The following is a 21394-nucleotide window of genomic DNA, read 5'->3' as shown; positions in this document are numbered from 1 at the left end:
GCTTTTTCAGTGATCTAGCGGATGTTGTCAATTTGATCTCTGGTTCCTCTGCCTTTTCTAAATCCATCTTGAACCTGGAGGTTCACGGTTCACGTATTGCTGAAGCCTGGCTTGGAGAATTTTGAGCATGACTTTGCTAGTGTGAGATGAGTACAATTGTGTGGTGGTTTGAACATTCTTTGGCATTGCCCTTCTCTGGGATTGGAATGAAAACTGACCTTTTCCAGTCCTGTGGCCACTGCTGAGTTTCCCAAATTTGCTGGCATATTGAGTACAGCATTTTAACAGCATCATCTTTTAAGACTTGAAATAGCTTAACTGGAATTCCATCACCTCCACTCGCTTTGTTCATAGTGATGCCTTCCTAAAGCCCACTTGACTTCGCATTCCAGGATGTCTGGCTTTAGGTGAGTGATCACACCATTGTAGTTGTCTAGGTCATGAAGAGCTTTTTTGTATAGTTCTTCCGTGTAATCTTGCCACTTTTTCTTAATGTCATCTGCTTCTGTTAGGTTCATATCATTTCTGTCCTTTATTGTGCCCATCTCCTATACATATATATATACTTTCTAAGATTATTTTCCCATATAGGCCATTACAGAGTATTGAATAGAGTTCCCTGTACTATAAATAGGTCCTTACTAGTTACCTATTTTATATATAGTAATGTCTGTATGTCAATCCCAGTCTTCGCATTTATCCCCCCTACCCCTTTATCCTCCCCAGTAAACACAAGTTTATTTTCTACATCCATTACTCTGTTTTGTAGATAAGTTCATTTGTAGCTTTTTTTTAGATCCCACATACAAGCAATATCATGATATTTGTCTTTGTCTGACTTCATTCAGTATGACACTGTCTAGGTCCATCCATGTTCCTGCAAATGGCCTTATTTCATTCTTTTTATGGCTAAGTAATATTCCATTGTATACATGTAGGACATCTTGATCCATTCCTTTGTTGATGGACTTTTAGGTTGCATTCATGTCCTGGCTATTGTAAATAGTGCTTCTATGAACACTGAGGTATATGTATCTTCAAATTATGGTTTTCTCCAGATACATGCCCAGGAGTGGGGTTACTGGATCATATGGTAACTCTATTTTTAGTTTTTTAAGGAATCTCCAAACTATTCTCCATAGTTGCTGTACCAGTTTACATTCCCACCAATAGTGTATGAGGGTTCCCCTTTCTCCACACCCTCTCCAGCATTTATTGTTTGTAGATTTTTTGATGATGGCCATTCTGACTAGTGTGAGGTGATACCTTATTGTAGTTTTGATTTGCATTTCTCTAATAATAAGTGATACTGAGTATCTTGTTGCCATCTGTATGTCTTCTTTGGAGAAGTGTAATCAGACTAGGTTCTAACGCTCCAAACTAGATTATATGCCCTGTGATTCCTCTAAAATAGGATCTGCCGCACTGGGTTATGGGTGCTTGATCCCGTCATCTGATAATAGGGCTCATGTGTGTTGTCTTCACCACTGCCTTCCTAGCATCTAGTGTAATATTTGGTCTCATTAAATATTTGATGAATAAATAGATACATGAAAGGAAGGTTACAGGAAACATTAAAAAGGTAAAAACAAAGTACAGATTTTTGCAAGAAAGGTATTCATGATCTTAATAAGCAATAGCAATTGCAACATCAGAAGAAAATTACAGTACCAAGCACTGGTATAATAGGAAAATTGCTATTATTTTATGAAAAAGTAAAATGCAGCAGCCATAATTTCCCCCATTTTGCCCTCATGCAGAGAGAGTCCAAGGACGAGGACTTCATGTTCCTGACTTTTGGGCTCCAGACTCTCCAAGATAGAGTAACTAGGGAACAAAGTCCTGGTTAAAAAAAATGAATATTTCTGTGAGATGTACTCACTGTGAGCAAACATCCCTTGGGAGGAAGGTTCATTACTTGGGGAGGGTCAGGGAAGGCTTCATGGAAGCAATAATGATTAAGTGGAGCCTCAGAGTTTGGGAGGACTTTTAAACGGAGCTGGCTGAGGAAGGCATAATAGTTTGTATTCAGGAGAATGATTTTAAGTTCTGCCACTAAACTAGCTCTATCCTCAGGCATGTCAGGTGAAGCCTAATCTGGATGTTTCCTCATCCTGAATGTAAGATAAGGAAGTCTTCTAAAGCTGTTACTGTTCTTTGATTCTGGATAGACTGAACCTGGGTTTGATCCCTGGGTCAGGAAGATCCCCTGGAGAAGGAAATGGCAACCCATTCCACTACTCTTGCCTGGAGAATTCCATGGACCAAAGAGCTTGGTGGGCTACAGTCCATAGAACACAAAGAGTCATACCCAACTGAGCACCTAAAACACACACACAGAGACTGGAATTTTGGGAGGAATGCAAAGTGGTTGAGTTTGGCAGCACCAAAGGAGAGATCCAGCAGAATAGTGAGAATGGCCTTACTCCATTATTTACAGTCTTTTACCAGCAAGACATATATCACAATCATTAAGTAGGTATCCTATACACACACACACCCCTGGCAGCGCTTCGTTCATCTTGTCACACTAGCATAATATTTAGTAGAATCATGCCTGATGTCACCAGTCAGTTGTGAAGTATTAAGATCTGTATCCAGTCTTCATCTTGATATCTTCAGTAGCACAGAGACTTTTCCACAATAGGCACTTAATAGGTATGTGTCAAGTAGATGGGTGACTGCATAAATGAGGATTTCTTTGGAATCAGTTTAACGTGTTTTCAAGTTGACTTCTAAGTAGTTCAAAATGCTATATTGTCAGTAATCCATTCCGTTTTCTCTTTCTATCTTTAAAATAAAACATCTCATATAGAACACATCGTTTACATGTCACTGAGTTCTCACTCTGTGCTTCTCAACAGACCAGAGTCCATTCTTTTAATTCTTGTATCTAACTTCATTTACTCTATGAAAGTAAATGGGCTATCATCAGAGAGTAGCTGCCTTTAAGCAGTGAAGCAACAGAAATTAAAAACACTAGCAACAAAACAAAGAACTTGGGTTCAGAATGAATTTTTTAAACTAGCCTTGTTTATGCAGACTCTACCAATGACTGAAAAACTGTTAATGAGCCAATCAGCAGAAATTCTTTCTAATGCCAATTGTTCATTGAGCTCATTATAAGATAATGTTATTTGACTAAAGTAGAAGTCAGGAAGGTAAGGTTTTTCATAGCCAACACTAATGCAAATACATTAACATTACCAAAGGAGTTTGCAAATAACTAGCTATCAAAGATTGTGTATTAAAGCACCATTCATGAAACATTCTAAAGCAAAAATTTGCCTTTTTTTAAAGTATGCCCATTCTGCTTACAAGGGCTTGCCTGGTGGTTCAGCAGTAAAAGAATCTGCTTACCAAGGCAGGAGACATGGGTTCAACCCCTGGGTTGGGAAGATCCACTGGAGAACGGAGTGGCAACCCACTCCAGTATTCTTGCCTGGGAAATCCCAGGGACAGAGGAGCCCAGCAGGCTACAGTCCATGAGGTCACGAAGAGTCAGACATGACTTAGTGACGACCCCCACTGCTCATGAACATGCTGCCATCCAAATGAGGAGGAGGAGAAGTCACTCACTGGAGGCTGAGCACCACTGCGTTATTCTTGGGCTGCTGTCACAAAATACCATAGACTGTGTGGCTTCAACAACAGAAACTTATTTTTTCCCCAGTCTGGAGGCTAGAACTACCAGATCGAGGTCCAGCAGAGTCAGTTGCCCGTGAGGGCTCTCTTCCTGCCTTCGCACTGTGTTCTCAAATGGCACTGAGAGCCATGTGAGGCACTGTGGGGGTCTTTTACTCGGGCACTGAAACCAACATGAGTCCCCCTCACTCACAACCTCACTTAACATTAATTACCTCTCAAAGGTTCCATCTCCAAATTGTACCACGTTGAGCGTTAAAGCTTCCACACATGAATTTGGAGGGACAAACAGACTGAGTCCATAACAACCACTGATGTATCAATGAAGGCACAGAAAAGATGAAAGCTGGCTCTGCAAACAGTCATCACTGATTGTCTTAAACTTATCTCTGGTCTATTAGGAAGCAAGAACACAGTTGGTATACACCCTTCTCTTCTGCTATAGGGTCTTCAGAGGTTCACAATGGAACTCCCTTAGCACAGAGATCAAAGACTTGCATCACTTGAATCATATTCTTTGAACATCACACAGGCAATAATATCCTGTCCTTTCCTAAATAAACGTTACCTTTCTCCAGTTCTCTTCTTCCCCTGTCATTTTATTGCTCCAAACCACCATCAGCTGTCGGGACTACTACAGTAATCTATGAATTGCTGTTTCCACACCCCCTTCCCATCTTGCTTTCCTTCCATTCATTCTCCACAAAGTAGTTATATGTCTCCCCTTTGGAAATCCTTCGGTGATGTTCACTGTGGTTAGGATAAAGGCCAAAACTTTACTGGCAACCTCCACTTTCAGACATAATGGAGTAACAGGGACCAGATATAACTCTCTCTTAAAAGAAGGACAAAATTATGAAAATGGTTTTCAAACATTAAACAATAGGCAACACAGTACAGTAATTCTCAGGGAAGGGGAAAAAATAAGTTGAGCCCTCTAATCATCCTAGCTTACTACCTGGGAAGTTTTTAGGACACTACGGGAACAGTGAGCCCAGAGCCTGTAGGTCTCACTAAATTAAACAGATAAACTTCAGATGCTGGGGAGACCTAGGCAACTAGAATTTACAGAGTAGAATACCAGAGGAGAGAAAGCAACCTAATATAGGCATAGAGTCCCTAAATGGGAAAGAGAAACAAAAAAATAAATAATGGCTAAAGTTTTCCACAATTTAATAAAAATTACAAACCCAGGTGGTGCTAGTGGTAAAGAACCTACCTGCTAAGGCAGGAAACATAAGAGACAAGGGTTTGATTCCTGGATTGGAATGACTGAAGCGACTTAGCGCACACACACTCACAAGCCCAAGGGACTTTCCTGGTGGACCAGTGGTTAAGACTCCATGCTTCCACTCTAAGGAGGGCAAGTTCAATCCCTGGTCTGGGAAATAAGATGCTGCATGCAGCTGCTGCTGCTGCTGCTAAGTCGCTTCAGTCGTGTCCGACTCTGTGCAACCCCATAGACTGCAGCCCACCAGGCTCCCCCGTCCCTGGGATTCTCCAGGCAAGAACACTGGAGTGGGTTGCCATTGCATGGCAAAAAAAAACAAAAACAAGCCCAGTATTTAAAAAAATAAAAATGTAAAAACCTTACATTAAAGTACATCATAATCAAATTTCTTAAAGCCAATGATATATAGACCATCTTAAAAGCAGCCAGAAGGAAAAGACACAGAAGAGAAAGATTGATACGACAGCAAAAATTTTGTCAGAAACAGTGAAGTCAGAAAACTGGAATATTTCTAAAGTACTGAAAGTACTGTCAACGTACAATCCTATACCTAGGGAAAACATCCTTCAAAAATAAAGGTAAAAACTTTTTTAGACATACAAAACTTAAAAATTCAACAGCAGGAAACCATCCCTACAGGAAAAGTTAAAGGCAGAAGATAGAAATCTGGAACCATACAAAGGATTGAAGAACAGTGGAAGTGGTAGCTACGTGGCGGGGCAAAAGAACAGGAGATTTTATCATTTTTAAAGTCCTTTTAAAGGAAAATTATTAAAAACAAAATAACTGCAATATATTACAGCATTTTATAACATATATAGAAGTAAAATATGTGGTAACAATAGCCCAAAGGCTGGGGAGAATGGGAAAATTAAGTATGCTGTTGGAAAGTTCTTAGACTATACCTGAAGTGATACAATATCATTTGAAGTTAGGCTGTGATAAGTTAAGGATGTACATTATAAAATCTAAAGCAATAAATAAATAAAATCTAAAGCAATCACACACACATACATATATACCTAACAAATCAATAAAGGAAGGGAGACAGAGAAAGTACAAAGAACAAATGAGACAAATAGAAAACAATGGCAATTGGTATGTTCATTCTCTGACCACAAAGAAGTTAAAAATAATATCAGAAAAATATCTGGAAAATTCCATACATTTATAAGCTAAATAATATACTTGTAAATAACCCCTAGTCGAAGAAGTGACAAAAGAAAATATTTTCAACTAAATTAAAAGGATAACATCAAAATATGTTGAATGTAGCTAATGCAGTGCTTCCAGGAAAATTTATAGCATTTAAAACTAGGAAAACAAAAAAAAAAAACAAAAAACTAGGAAAACTCTAAAATTGATGATCTAAACCTCCTTCCTTCTAATTAAGAAATTAGAAAAAGAAGAGCAAATCAATCCCAAAGTAAACAGAAAAAGGAGCAGAAATTATGAAATAGAAAATAAATAATAAATCAAGGAAACCAAAACTGAGTTATTTGAAAAATGAAATTGATGAACCTCATGCTGGAATAATCAGAGGACAAAGAGAGCTATTACCAATAATGGAAATGAGAGTGAAGGCAACATACAATAGATTCATCCTATCGACATTAAAAAGAGTAAGGAAATGATCATGAATAACTTTATGTCAACAAATAGATAAAGTGGACAAATTCCTTGAATAGAAACTATGAGCTCACTCAAGAAAAAATAGATATCTTGGAAAAAAAATTTTTGTGTATTGTGTTTATGCCCTGTAACCTGAGAACTTATTTGTTCTTATAATTTTTTAATGGATTTCTTAAGATTTTCTACATAAAAGATCATATCATTCACAAACAGTTTTACTCCTTCCTTTATAGTGTTGCTCCGTTAAAACACCTAATACAATGTTGAAAGGCAGACTTCTTGTCTTCTCTCTGATCTTAGGGGGAAGCACCCAGTCTTTTACCTTATAATATGCCGTCAGCTCTCAGGTTGCTCCTCAGGAAGCGGTTTGGGGTATGCCCACAGTCATGCTGAGATAACAGTGGTTTTGGTAGAGCCGTCTTCCTGTCTTTCCGTGGACACACCCAGGCATTATACTTCACTAATTTCCAGCAGATGGTTCTCTTGTTGTTCATTTATGACTGGGCATAAACTGCTGTTCAAATTACTCCAGTCGAAGCTCATTTGAAGGGATGGTTTCTGAGGTCAGAGTTTGATATTTGTTCTGACTCCAGGAGGATTCCTCCTGCTTTGTTGGTTTTTTTTTTTTTTTTTTTTTTTGGCAGTGCCCCGTGGCACATGAGATTCTAGTTCCCCAACTGGGAATTGAACCCACACCTCCTGCAGTGGAAGCACGGAGCCTTAACTACTGAACCGCCAGGGAAGTCCCCCTCCTGCTGTCTTCTTTCTGGTTCTCTTCTGAAAATTCACCAGCCTGCAGTTTAGCATGTATCTTGGATCTCCTTCCAAATGTTTTTCACCACAACCTGCACTGTCCCTGTGAATACTCTTAGGCTTGGTCTTCTCCGTGATCTGCTGTTAATAAAGTCGGTTCCTTTAGTAATTATTTTTTTTATGACCTGTTTCTACTGCCAGACACTGTCTCTGAGCCAGGTATCTGAAAATGGGTGGGGCACGATAGCAAGCTGCTCTTTAAATAACACCCTCATTCTAGGAGCTGGGTGTCTGTAGGGGTGTGGAGGGCAGCTGCGTGGTGTCCTCTTGGCTTGCCTCTCTTGGCATGGAACTACTGCTTTATGAAACAGGGCAAGGATGCTCAGATCTCAGTGTGGTCTGAATGTCAGACTCAAGGTAGAGCCTACATCCCACGAGTGGGAACTGGGCGGCAGGAGTCCACACCTCTCAACCACACTCAACAAGGACTTAGCCTCCAAAGAGGTAGTTAGGGACTTCCCTGATGGTCCTCGGGTTAAGAATTCTGCCTGCAAACACAGGGGACATGGATCCGATCCCTGATCTGGGAAGATTCCACATTCCTCGGGGCAACTAAGCCTGTGAGCCACAACTACTGAGCCCTGGGGCCCATGCTCCATGACAAGAGAAGCCACTGAAATGAGCAACCTGCACCCCACAATGAAGAGTAGCCCCCACTTGTCACAATTAGAAAAAGCCCACAGGCAGCAATGAAGACTTAGCGCAGCCAAAAGCAAATAAATAAAAATTAAAAAAAAAAAAAGAGGTAGTTAGGGGCAGGATGAGAAACGCTGATGCTTTGCTCCACCTAGAAAACCCTCCCACTGGAAGCTGGAGGGATCGGGAGCCCTGCAGCTATGCGGAGTACAGTCTCTGCCTTGCTGAGTTGGGAAGGAGGGAGTGGTCTTGGTTCAATACCACAGATTCTTGTTTTTTTACTCAGTTTTCATACATTTTCTTGAATAGATGTTTCTTCATTTGTTGTTTGTGCTTAGCACTGTCCCTAGAGGCTTGAGGTGGTTGGGTTTTTAAAAATAATTTTCACCAATTTCACTGGTGGGTGGGTCAATGGAACTCCTCTTAACTATCATGGAATTTCCAGCTGCTTAAATTTTTAAAAAGATGTTTTTGTGCAAAAATGCAATGGTCCAGAAGAGTCTTTGTATAATGTTTGCATTTGATAAAAAATAATAATTAAATAGGAATTCCCTAGCAGTCTAGTAATTAGGACTCTGCTCTCACTCCTGTAGACCCAGGTTCGATCCCTGGTCCAGGAAGTAAGATCGTGCATGCTATGCCATGTAGCCAAAATAAAAAACAAAGACAAATTTGTAATACAATTTTTAAATATAAATTATACATTATGTATAATATAAATAATTTTTCTAATTTAGATTAGGGTTTTTTTAAGGTATTATATGCATGAAATAGTAGGAAATATATTTTCCTTTTATCTTTGTTGTACATTAATCCTTTTTTGTGCTCCATTATTTCTCATTACATGCAATATTTACAAATATTAATATTAATAGAAAGGGGGTTTGTATCTTTTTATTTTTTATTTATTTATTTATTTTTCATTTATTTTTATTAGTTGGAGGCTAATTACTTTACAATATTGTAGTGGTTTTTGCCATACATTGACATAAGTCAGCCATGGATTTACATGTGTTCCCCATCCCGATTCCCCCTCCCGCCTTCCTGTCCATCCCATCCCTCTGGGTCTTCCCAGTGCATCAGCCCTGAGCACTTGTCTCATGCATCCAACCTGGGCTGGTGATCTGTTTCACCCTTGATAGTATACTTGTTTCAATGCTATTCTCTCAGAACATCCCACCCTCGCCTTCTCCCACAGAGTCCAAAAGTCTGTTCTGTACATCTGTGTCTCTTTTTCTGTTTTGCATATAGGGTTTGTATCTTTTTAAATCAGAGAACATTAAAATGTGTCGTCACTCAGTCATGTCCGACTCTTTGTGACCCCGTGGACTGTAGCCGACCAGGCTCCTCCGTCCATGGGATTTTTCCAGGCAAGAGTACTGAAGTGGGTTGCCATTTCCTTCTCCAGGGGATCGCTTTACCCTCTAAGCCACCAAGGAAGCCCCGAGAACATCAAAACCTTCCTTCAACTGCAAATTAAGCATTACTCCAAATACACATGTTGGCATGGTTAGTTTTTTTATTACATATTAAGACTATAGGAAAGTGACATACTAGCTACATTGTATTCAGTTCCTTAAATAAAAGAAAGATTTTGTCACTGGATTTAGAACTGCTTGTTCTGAACTCTGAAGTCACAACCTAACTGTTATCCCACTCGTTGTTTATCTAGCTATATATGCTGTTAAGGTCCATGCCCTAAGTGCTGTGTGTGTATTTGTTTTATTAAAATAGATGATTAAATTAGTGGGCATACTAAAATCCCATTCATCATAAACAAGTTTTTTGATTAACTGGAAAACAATATTTACATATCATTACCTAGTTTATTAGGCACCCACTGTGTGTTAGGTGTTCTGCTTTTGAGATATACACAGCAATAAAAAGTAAGATGAAGATGCTGCTGCTGCTGCTAAGTCGATTCAGTCATGTCTGACTCTGTGTTGACCCCATAGACAGCAGCCCACCAGGCTCCCCCGTCCCTGGGATTCTCCAGGCAGGAACACTGGAGTGGGTTGCCATTTCCTTCTCCAATGCGTGAAAGTGAAAGTAAAGTTGCTCAGTCGTGTCCGACTCTTAGCGACCCCATGGACTGCAGCCTACCAGGCTCCTCCGTCCACGGGATTTTCCAGGCAAGAGTACTGGAGTGGGGTGCCATTGCCTTCTCTGAAGCTAAGATTTTTTTTTTCAAAGCTAAGATTTATCATTAACTAGTAGTAGAAGTACAAATTATCTGTTCTGGATACTTGGAACATACATCCTTGGCCCTTTAAAAGACTTGGGCGCATAATATAAAACAACATAAAGAAGAATGAGATTCATTAAGTGTATCCCAGGAGGGCTGAGAGGAGCTACTCCACGTTCAAGGTCAGGAGGGGCGGCCGTGAAGAGACACCCCACGTCCAAGGTAAGGAGCAGCGGCTGCGCTTTGCTGGAGCAGCCGTGAAGAGATACCCCACGTCCGAGGTAAGAGAAACCCAAGCAAGACGGTAGGTGTTGCAAGAGGGCATCAGAGGGCAGACACACTAAAATCACAATCACAGAAAACTAGCCAATCTGATCCCAGGACCACAGCCTTGTCTAACTCAGTGAAACTAAGCCAGGCCATGTGGGGCCACCCAAGACAGTCGGGTCATGGTGGAGAGGTCTGACAGAATGCGGTCCACTGCAGAAGGGGATGGCAAACCACTTCAGTATTCTTGCCTTGAGAACCCCATGAACAGTATGAGAAGGCAAAATGATAGGATACTGAAAGAGGAGCTCCCCAGGTCGGTAGGTGCCCAATATGCTACTGGAGATCAGTGGAGAAATAACTCCAGAAAGAATGAAGGGACGGAGCCAAAGCAAAAACAACACCCAGTTGTGGATGTGACTGGTGATAGAAGCAAGGTCTGATGCTGTAAAGAGCAATATTGCATAGGAACCTGGAATGTTAGGTCCATGAATCAAGGCAAATTGGAAGTGGTCAAACAGGAGATGGCAAGAGTGAATTTCGACATTCTAGGAATCAGCGAACTGAAATGGACTGGAATGGGTGAATTTAACTCAGATGATCATTATATTTACTTCTGTGGGCAGGAATCACTTAGAACAAATGGAGTATCCATCATGGTCAATAAAAGAGTCCGAAATGCAGTACTTGGATGCAGTCTCAAAAATGATAGAATGATCTGTTTGTTTCCAAGGCAAAACATTCAATATAACAGTAATCCAAGCCTATGCCCCAACTACTAACGCTGAAGAAGCTGAAGTTGAACAGGATAACCCTATATGCAAAACAGAAAGAGACACAGATGTATAGAACAGACTTTTGGACTCTGTGGGAGAAGGCGAGGGTGGGATGTTTCAAGAGAACAGCATCGAAACATGTATATTATCTAGGGTGAAACAGATCACCAGCCCAGGCTGGATGCATGAGACAAATGCTCGGGCCTGGTGCACTGGGAAGACCCAGAGGGATCGGGTGGAGAGGGAGGTGGGAGGGGGATCGGGATGGGGAACACATGTAAATCCATGGCTGATTCATGTCAATGTATGGCAAAAACCACTACAATATTGTAAAGTAATTAGCCTCCAACTAATAAAAATAAATGAAAAAAAAAATGAAGTTGAACGGTTCTATGAAGACCTACAAGACCTTTTAGAACTAACACCCAAAAAAGATGTCCTTTTCATTATAGGGGACTGGAATGCAAAAGTAGGAAGTCAAGAAACACCTGGAGTAACAGGCAAATTTGGCCTTGGAGTACAGAATGAAGCAGGGCAAAGGTTAATAGAGTTTTGCCAAGAGAACGCACTGGTCATAGCAAACACCCTCTTCCAACAACACAAGAGAAGACTCTACACATGGGCATCATCAGATGCCCTGAAATCAGGGCATTTGAATCAAGCAACACTGAAATCAGATTGATTATATTCTTTGCAGGCAAAGATGGAGAAGGTCTATACAGTCAGCAAAAACAAGACCAGGAGCTGACTGTGGCTCAGATCATGAAATTCTTATTGCCAAATTGAGACTTAAACTGAAGAAAGTAGGGAAAACCAATAGACCATTCAGGTATGACCTAAATCAAATCCCTTATGACTATACAGTGGAAGTGAGAAATAGATTTAAGGGACTAGGTCTGATAGACAGAGAGCCCGATGAACTATGGACGGACGTTCGTGACATTGTCCAGGAGACAGGGATCAAGGCCATCCCCATGGAAAAGAAATGCAAAAAGGCAAAATGGTTGTCTGAGGAGGCTTTACAAATAGCTGTGAAATGAAGAGAAGTGAAAAGCAAAGGAGAAAAAGAAAGATATTCCCATTTGAATGCAGAGTTCCAAAGAATAGCCAGGAGAGATAAGAACCAATGCAAAAAAAAACAGAGGAAAACAACAGAATGGGAAAGACTAGAGATCTCTACAAGAAAATTAGAGATATCAAGGGAAAATTTCAGGCAAAGATGGGTTCAGTAAAGGACAGAAATGGTATGGACCTAACAAAAGCAGAAGATATTAAGAAGAGGTGGCAAGAATACACAGAAGAACTGTACAAAAAAGATCTTCACAACCCAGATAATCACAATGGTGTGATCACTCACCTAGAGCCAGACATCTTGGAATGTGAAGTCAAGTGGGCTTTAGGAAGCATCACTACGAACAAAGCTAGTGGAGGTGATAGAATTCCAGTTGAGCTATTTCAAATCCTGAAAGATAATGCTGTGAAAGTGCTGCACTCAATATGCCAGCAAATTTGGGAAACTCAGCAGTGGCCACAGGACTGGAAAAGGTCAGTTTTCATTCCAATCCCTAAGAAAGGCAATCCGAAAGAATGCTCAAACTACTGCACAATTGCACTCATCTCACACGCTAGTAAAGTAATGCTCAAAATTCTCCAAGCCAGGCTTCAGCAATACGTGAACCGAGAACTTACAGATGTTCAAGCTGGTTTTAGAAAAGGCAGAGGAACCAGAGATCAAATTGCCAATATCCGCTGGATCATCGAAAAAGCAAGAGAGTTCCAGAAAAACATCTATTTCTGCTTTATTGACTATGCCAAAGCCTTTGACTGTGTGGATCACAATAAACTGTGGAAAATTCTGAAAGAGATGGGAATACCAGACCACCTGACCTGCCTCTTGAGAAACCTGTATGCAGGTCAGGAAGCAACAGTTAGAACTGGACATGGAACAACAGACTGGTTCCAAATAGGAAAAGGAGTATTTCAAGGCTGTATATTGTCACCCTGCTTATTTAATTTATATGCAGAGTACATCATGAGAAACGCTGGGCTGGAAGAAGCACAAGCTGGAATCAAGATTGCCAGGAGAAATATCAATAACCTCAGATATGCAGATGACACCACCCTTATGGCAGAGAGTAAAGAAGAACTAAAAATCCTCTTGATGAAAGTGAAAGAGGAGAGTGAAAAAGTTGGCTTAAAGCTTAACATTCAGAAAACTAAGATCATGGCATCTGGTCCCATCACTTCATGGGAAATAGATGGGGAGACAATGGAAACAGTGTCAGACTTTATTTTATGGGGCTCCAAAATCACTGCAGATGGTGACTGCAGCAATGAAATTAAAAGACGCTTACTCCTTGGAAGGAAAGTTATGACCAACCTAGATAGCATATTAAAAAGCAGAGACATTACTTTGCCAACAAAGGTCTGTCTGGTCAAGGCTATGGTTTTTCCAGTGGTCATGTATGGATGTGAGAGTTGAACTGTGAAGAAAGCTGAACACCAAAAAATTGATGCTTTTGAACTGTGGTGTTGGAGAAGACTCTTGAGAGTCCCTTGGACTGCAAGGAGATCCAACCAGTCCATCCTAAAGGAGATCAGTCCTGGGTGTTCATTGGAAGGACTGATGCTGAAGCTGAAACTCCAATACTTTGGCCACCTCATGTGAAGAGTTGACTTATTGGAAAAGACTGATGCTGGGAGGGATTGGGGGCTGGAGGAGAAGGGGATGACAGAGGATGAGATGGCTGGATGGCATCACCGACTCAATAGGCATGAGTTTGAGTAAGCTCCGGGAGTTGGTGATGGACAGGGAGGCCTAATGTGCTGTGATTCATGGTGTCGCAAAGAGTCAGACACGACTAAGCAACTCAACTGAACTGAACTGATATGCTAAACAATTAGTTTAATAAACATATACTTTAATAACGCTTAACTATCTGATATCTCACTTAATCTTTGTAGCAGAGTTATGAGGCAGATACTATTTTCCTGTTTTGTAGGCAAGGAAACTAGAGAAATCAAGTAAATAACTCAAAGTTATATGGTGGAGCTAGTATTTAAATGCAAGTCTTGTGACTTCAAAGCTTATTGTCTTTTTAAAACTTTTTATTTTATTTTGGAGTATAGCTGGTTACCAAAGTTGTGGTAGTTGCAGATGAACAGCAAAGGGACTCAACCATGCATATACATGGATCCATTCTCTCCCAAGCTCCCTCCCATCCAAGCTACTGCATAATATCGCAAAGTTCACTGTCTTAACTATAAAACCAAGGTCCTAATTCAATACTACCCACAACTGGACAAACTCTTGAACAATAATTTATTCAAATAATAAGTACCTAGCACTGAGCAAGTTAATATATGACAGGAAATATAATTGAGAGTAACACAGACATATCCCTGAAGATATATGCTACACTAATAATTACCAAGCTCTTCGTATCAGAAATCTTTTTAAAAATTTTCTTGGCTGCACCTTGTGACTCCCAGGTTCTTAGTTCCCTGACAAAGGATTAAAGCCATGCTCCCTGCTGTGGAAGCTCAAAGTCCTAACCACTGGACTGCTAGGGAATTCCCCATATTACAAATGTTATGTAACAAAATAAAGGTGATCAAAATATGGCAATAAATTTGTTGCTGCTCAGTTGCTCAGTCATATCCAATTCTTTGTGACCCCATGGACTGAAGCATGCTTCAGGCTTCCCTGTCCTTCACTGTCTCACTATGTTATGAGCTCGTGATGCCATTCAACCATCTCATCCTCTGCCGTCCCCTTCTCCTCTTGCAATAAATAAATATTGTCTTAAGGTCATTTCTCACATATATCACTTACATTGAGCACATGTACTGCAAAGTTTTATGATGAGTCTTGCAAAGTATTGTTTTTTATTAAGATATAATTCACATATGTAAAAATTTATCCTTAAAGCATACAATTCAATAATTTTTAGTATATTCATGGGAATTCCCTGGCAGTCCAATGGCTGACACCTTGCCCTTTCACTGCTGAGGGCCAGGGTTCAACCCCTGGTTGGAGAACTAAGATGCCACAAGCCACGTGGCTTGGCCATAAGTAAATAACCAGAATGAGAAGTGAGTTTTTGTAATTGGTTAACTTACTTTTGACTGCCTTGGGTCTTCGTTGCTCCGTGGGCTTTCTCCAGCTGCAGCGAGCGGGGGCTACTCTCTGGTTGCGGCGCTTGGGCTGCTTGCTGTGCTGGCTTCTCGTTGCATAGCACAGGCTCTAGGACACTCTGGCTCAGTAGTTGTGGTGCCTGGGCTTAGTTGCCCACATGTGGGGTCTTCCTGGACGAGAGATCAAACCTGTGTCCCCTGAAGTGGCAGGCAGAATCTTAACGACAGGACCACCAGGGAAGTCCTGCAAGTGACAATCTTCATTTACTGAAATGTCAGCAACATTCTTTGTCCTCACATCCCTGACGCAGTGACAATAATTTGATATCTGCAGTATCTTGATATCCCAGGAGAAAAGCAGCTAAGTGGTAACAAATTGAGGGTACTGCTTAAGGCTCTCAGGTACAACTGTAGTCAGCACAAGGTTTCTAAGCCTTAAATGTAAGCCTCACTGATGTTCTATTCTAGCAGTTTCTAAATCTAGCAACATTATGAAATCATTTAGGAAGCTTATTGCCAAATGCAAAAGAGATGGAAAATTTTTGTACACATCTTACAAGCGATTATTAAATTATATACTCTTTGGCTTTCCAGGCACCAATTTATAACAGGCTGCTGCCAAATTACAACTGAAAAGGTCAAAGGAACTTAAAAACACAGAAAAAAATCTGCATCAATAAGTAGATAGGATCCAAATTCTCCGAACTTAAAAAAAAAAAAAAATCCTCAGTATTGAACAAGACTAGACTGAAGACAAACACGCCAGAGATGACATTCAACTTCTCTTCCAAAAAAACCAGGATGTTGGTACGGTAAGTAAATAGAGGAGATCTTGGCAGAATCCAACTATCAACCTCTAGTTCAGTGGAATAAAGAAGTGGCAGAAAGGGAGTCCCTGCTGGCCCAGCAGTTAGGACTCGGCACTCCCACTGCCGTGGCCCACTGTTCAATCCCTGCTCGAGGAACTGGGATCCCACAAGCCACGAGACTCCACCAAAGTGGGGGGAAAAGTGGCAGAAAGAAGACTGTCACAAGACTTCAGGGGAGAAGTCCAACTTAAGGCCGCATTTACCAGGCCTTTAAAAGCCACAGGGGTTGGAAGGCCTCAAGGCAAGCACACGCACACCGAACATGAGCCAGAAGGGGAGGCGGTATTTCCCCACTTAGGAGGGAGGTGTGGCAGGAAAGACCCAGAACGTGGCCACGGCGCCTCTATGGAATGATGGTTGGGCCAAATGAGAGGTTAGAAAGCTGACCCTGGTAGGGTGATTTCACCAGACACAAGAAGGAAACACTCAGGATGTCGGATTATGAGCACAGTCATGCAAGCTGACACCAAAGATCTCTCCTGCTTAACGACTGGAGAGGATGTACTCAACAACAGGACAGTGTACAATACGGAGATCCAAGGAGGCTCTCCTTCTTTTGTTTTTAAGCAAATATTAGACTTGAGTAAATCTCTTTTCTTTCAGGAATGAAAAAATACTGAAAAACTCAAATGGAACCTATGGGACAATTCTGCAACGTAAATGAGAGAACTGAATAGCAAAGAGCAATCTATTTTTCAATCTTAATCCCCCAAATATTCAGAGTGCTTATTGTGTGCCAAACACTGTTCTAGGCACTTGAGGACAGTATGTCAATGAATCTTGTTCACATGGAGCTTATACTGGGGGAGAAGGAGGAGACAGACACCAAACAGAGATTTATAAATGTTAGTATATATATAAAACAAACAAACAAAAAAGAAAACAAACAAATAAACAAAAAAGTTAGTATATATATTGGAGGGGCTTCGAAGGTGGCTCAGTGGTAAAGAATCCACCAGTCAATGCAGGAAACGCAGATGAGGGTTCGATTCCTGGGTCAGCAAGATCCCCTAAAGAAGGAAATGGCAACCCACTGCAGAATTCTTGCTTGGAAAATTCCATGGACAGAAGAGCCTAGCAGGCTACAGTCCATGGGGTCACAAAGAGTAAGATCAACTGAGTGACTGAGCACAGCATAGTAATCCAGGTAAGAAGTGATGATGATTCAGGCCAGAGTAGCAGGAAGGGAGGCGGTGGGACATGGTCATATTCTGGATATATTTTGAAAATAGAGCCAACAGATTACCCAAAAAATTGGGTAATAGTGAGAGCTATGTTTTTTCTATGGTTTTTTTAGTAGTCATTTATGGATGTGACAGTTGGACTATAAAGAAAGCTGAGCGCCGAAGAATTGGTACTTTCTAACTGTGGTGCTGGAGAAGACTCTTGAGAGTCCCTTGGACTGCAAGGAGATCAAACCAGTCCATCCTAAAGGAGATCAGCCCTGAGTGTTCATTGGAAGGACTGACGCTAAAGCTGAAGCTCCAATACTCTGGCCTTGTGATGAGAAGAGCTGACTCATTGGAAAAGCCCCTGGTGCTGGGAAAGACTGAAGGCAAGAGGAAAAAGCAGCGCCAGAGGATGAGATAGTTGGATGGCATCATGGACTCAATGGACATGCATTTGAGCAAACTCTTTGAGACACTGAAGGATAGGCAAGCTTGCTATATTGCAGTCCATGGGGTCGCAAAGAGTCGGACATGATTTAGCGACTTAACAACAACAACAATATTGGTCAAGGATGACTTCAAGATTTTTGGCCTGAGCTACTAGAGAACTGAGGTTGTTATTAACCTAGCTGGAGAAAGTCTGCACAGAAGAGATTTTGAGGGGAAAGATCAGGAGTTTGGTTTTGAACTTCTTAAGTTTGGGATGCTTCTTGGACATCCAAGTGGAGATGTAAAGTTGGCAGCCAGATAAATGAGGCTGCAGTTTTAATGAAATGTTTAGAGTAGAGATAAAATTTGGGGAGCCTTCAAATAGTTTTTAAAAGCAAGTGACTGGGACTTCCCTGGTGGTCCAATGGCTAAAACTGCACTCCCAATGTAGGGAGCCTGGGTTTGATCCCAGGTTGGAGAACTATATCCCATATGCTGCAACGAAGAGTTCGAATGCCGCACCTAAAGATCAGGAGCTCTGAAATGAAGACTTGGCACACCAAATATATAAATAGATATTAAAAAAAAAATAGTGCCTCTGAGGTAGGTACTATTAAAAAATAATAAAACCTGAGACTGGCTGATGGAGTGAGTGATAGAGAAGAGGACAAAGGTCTGACAGACCTTACGAAACCTGAATATGATTGGTAGTCAGGGAAAAGAGGAGGTATCAGAGGAAAGGAGACCGAGGAATAACAAGCAGCAAGACAGGGGAAATATTCAGTATTGTGGACTGGAAACCAAGCAGTCAGCTTTATAAATTGTGTATCAGATCCTTTTTAGATAACAGAAGGAACATATCTTTCTGTTTTCTATGTCCTCCTCCTCATTTCCCCAACCACTTGGTCACCGAAAATGGGAGTGAATATGAGAGGGATACAAGTCCTAAAACACAAAGAGTCCACTACAGCGAATTTGGGGAAGGTGAGCCTTGGTTAAGAATGAGCCTGAAGTCTGATTTAGCTAAAATTTAAGGTGAAAATTTAAAAATTACACTTTTCATGTTTTAATAGTGACATGTTAGTTGCTCAGTTGTGTTCAACTCTTTGAGACCCCATGGAGCCCGCCAGGCTCCCATGTCCATGGAATTCTCCAGGCAAGAATACTGGAGTGGGTTGCCATGTCCTCCTCCGGGGGTCTTCCTGACCCACTGATCAAACCTGGATCTCCCTCATTGCAGTCAGATTCTTTACCGTTTGAGCTATCAGGGAAGCCCAAATAACTGTGGAAAACGGCACTAAATTGCTATCTCAATAACAAAGTTTTTTCAAAAACTCCAAAAGATTTTTATTCATCATTTTTTTTTAACATTTCTAGTTTCCACTGCTAGAGAAAACAGTAGTGCTGGTTATTTGTTTTGAGGTGATTTAGTGTGGTGTGGTGTATGTGTTTATACAGGATTGCACCAGAACAGTTCTGTTTCTTATCTCTTAACTGGTTTAGACAAGTTAGACCAAGTGAAGTTTTCCCACATGCCAAACATAATATTGTCTTGACACATTAGTATGAAAAATAATCAATAAAAATGGAATAACAAAATCAGTAACAATCATTTTAAAGGGACGGATGAAATTTCATGTCAGAAACTGTGATACTTCTAGATATGATATGAGAGACATTTTGAATGTTTTTCTTTGAGGTTCCTAAACATTAAATTTAAAAGCATGAAGCTGATATTTTTAAAACCTGTGTATTTTAATGAGGATAATCATTACTATATAAGACATCTTCTATCTGCCTAACACGACAAATACTGAAAGAAATCTAAGTGGTTAAGATATGCTCCCTGCCCTGGACAGTTTCCCAACTTTGTTAGGCAATCAAGATGTGTGTGCTGAAATAATTAGGCAGTATCACTATAACAGGGCCATAAACAGTAATGAATTTGATAAATGCCATGCATCTGTAGAAAAGGAATGTAGTGTGCTCAATCCTGTCTGACTCTTTTCGATCCCATGGACTGTAGCCTGCCAGGCTCTGTCCACTGGGCATTCTCCAGGCAAGAATACTGGAGTGGTTGCCATGCCCTCCTCCAGGGAATCTTCCCAACCCAGGGATTGAACCCAAGTCTCCTGCATTGCAGGCAGATTCTTTACCCTCTGAGCCACCAGGAAAGCCCAAGAAAACAAGTGGGTAGTCTATCCCTTCTCCAGGGGAACTTGATTCTTTACCAGCTGAGCTATCCAGGAAGCCTGAGAAGAGAAGGAATATATCAGTGTAACCTGGAAATATCTGTCCAGCAAAAAAGGTGGAATTTGAATTAGGCCTCCAAAATGCATAAAATGTGGACAAGTGAAAAAGTATTTCACCAGATAAGATAATTCTTTGAAATGTTATATAAATCACCAAAGTAGTCACTGAGGTCACCTGCCTTTTTCAAAAGATCCAGTATTAGTGTTTGTCAAGATTTGTTTTCACAAATAGGATGAGCGTTTTATCTCCCAAATAGTGAGGAGGGACCTGTGCATTCAGTTACACAGTATGGGATAGATTACAGCTAACCGGTCTGCTGGGTACCTGAAATCCCTCCTAAATGGTATCTTATCTCTGTGAGCAGGAGTCAGCAGAGAAAGGACAAAGGAAATTTCTTGAACAGAGGTGAGACTGGGTTTTACTGCCACCAGGGGGAGAGAGCACATAAAAAACGGTAATCCTGGCACCAGTTTCTACATCTTAGGAGCCCATGTCTAACCTACTCAGCTGGGGTCCCCAGGGTCGCAGTTTCTCGGCAAGTGTTTTTTTAAATAACCATATGTATGTATTCTTCTAAGCATTTTGAAGGAACTACGTGTCGGAGCTTTCTCCAATAAGCTAACTCCCTATTAAAACCTATTCTGATTTAATAATCTGTTCACACGGGCACCCTCCTTCTGAAAAGCTATTTATTATGTGTGCCAAAGGTTTAAAATGATTGCTAAATCCCCAAGCTTCGGAAGTAAAACGGGGGCGCAAGAATCTGGCAACTAAATTAGTGGTCTCAGACCACGCACCTGAGATACCCCAGCACTGGGTCCCTGGATTTCCTGTTCTCAACTTCCCCTTAACAGCCCCCCTTCCCTTCTTTCCTAGCTCTGTCCCTAACCCACTTGACCCAGGGTTATTTTGGAGGCGGCACCGATTTCCTTGGCAGCCAGCCCCAAGGCCAGCCAGCTGCCCTCCTGACTGTGAACTCTAGACATTGCTCTCCCGGGCCAGAAAAATATTTGTTCTTTACAGGAAGGGATGCGTGAAAAATTCGAGGCATTTATCACCATGACAGAATTTTAAGCACGTATGTTCTAGACCCAACAACTAAAATACATGAATTAGCTCGTGTAATCTTCATAAAAATATTCCGTGAAGCGGATACTGACATTGCCCCCGCGTCACAGGTGAGGGCACTGAAGCCCAAGGCAGTTAAACAGCAGAGCTGACCCATGGTGGACGCGCCTTTCCCCGAAGCTGGCCTGAGCCTGGGAGCGTCCGCCTGCCTGCGCGTGGGCTGTGCAGACGGCGGCGGCAGGCCGGTTGCATGGGGCCGGCGTGGACTCGCAGGGCTCAGCACA

The 21394-nt window shown here is 41.3% G+C and overlaps 1 long non-coding RNA gene across 1 annotated transcript in view; it reads right to left on the bottom strand.

Moving 5' to 3' along the window:
* LOC139037105 (uncharacterized) overlaps positions 1–15748 on the bottom strand; it is a 50027-nt gene extending 34279 nt beyond the window's left edge. The window contains exon 1 of the long non-coding RNA XR_011489922.1: positions 15308–15748. This is a non-coding gene — a long non-coding RNA (uncharacterized lncRNA). The remainder of the gene's footprint in view (positions 1–15307) is intronic.
* Positions 15749–21394: the final 5646 nt, after the last annotated feature.

The sequence above is a fragment of the Odocoileus virginianus genome, chromosome 10, assembly GCF_023699985.2.
Source record: "Odocoileus virginianus isolate 20LAN1187 ecotype Illinois chromosome 10, Ovbor_1.2, whole genome shotgun sequence".
Lineage (NCBI taxonomy): Eukaryota > Metazoa > Chordata > Mammalia > Artiodactyla > Cervidae > Odocoileus > Odocoileus virginianus.
Note: the sequence above shows the minus strand (reverse complement) of the source record. Positions and strands in the feature narration are given on the sequence as shown.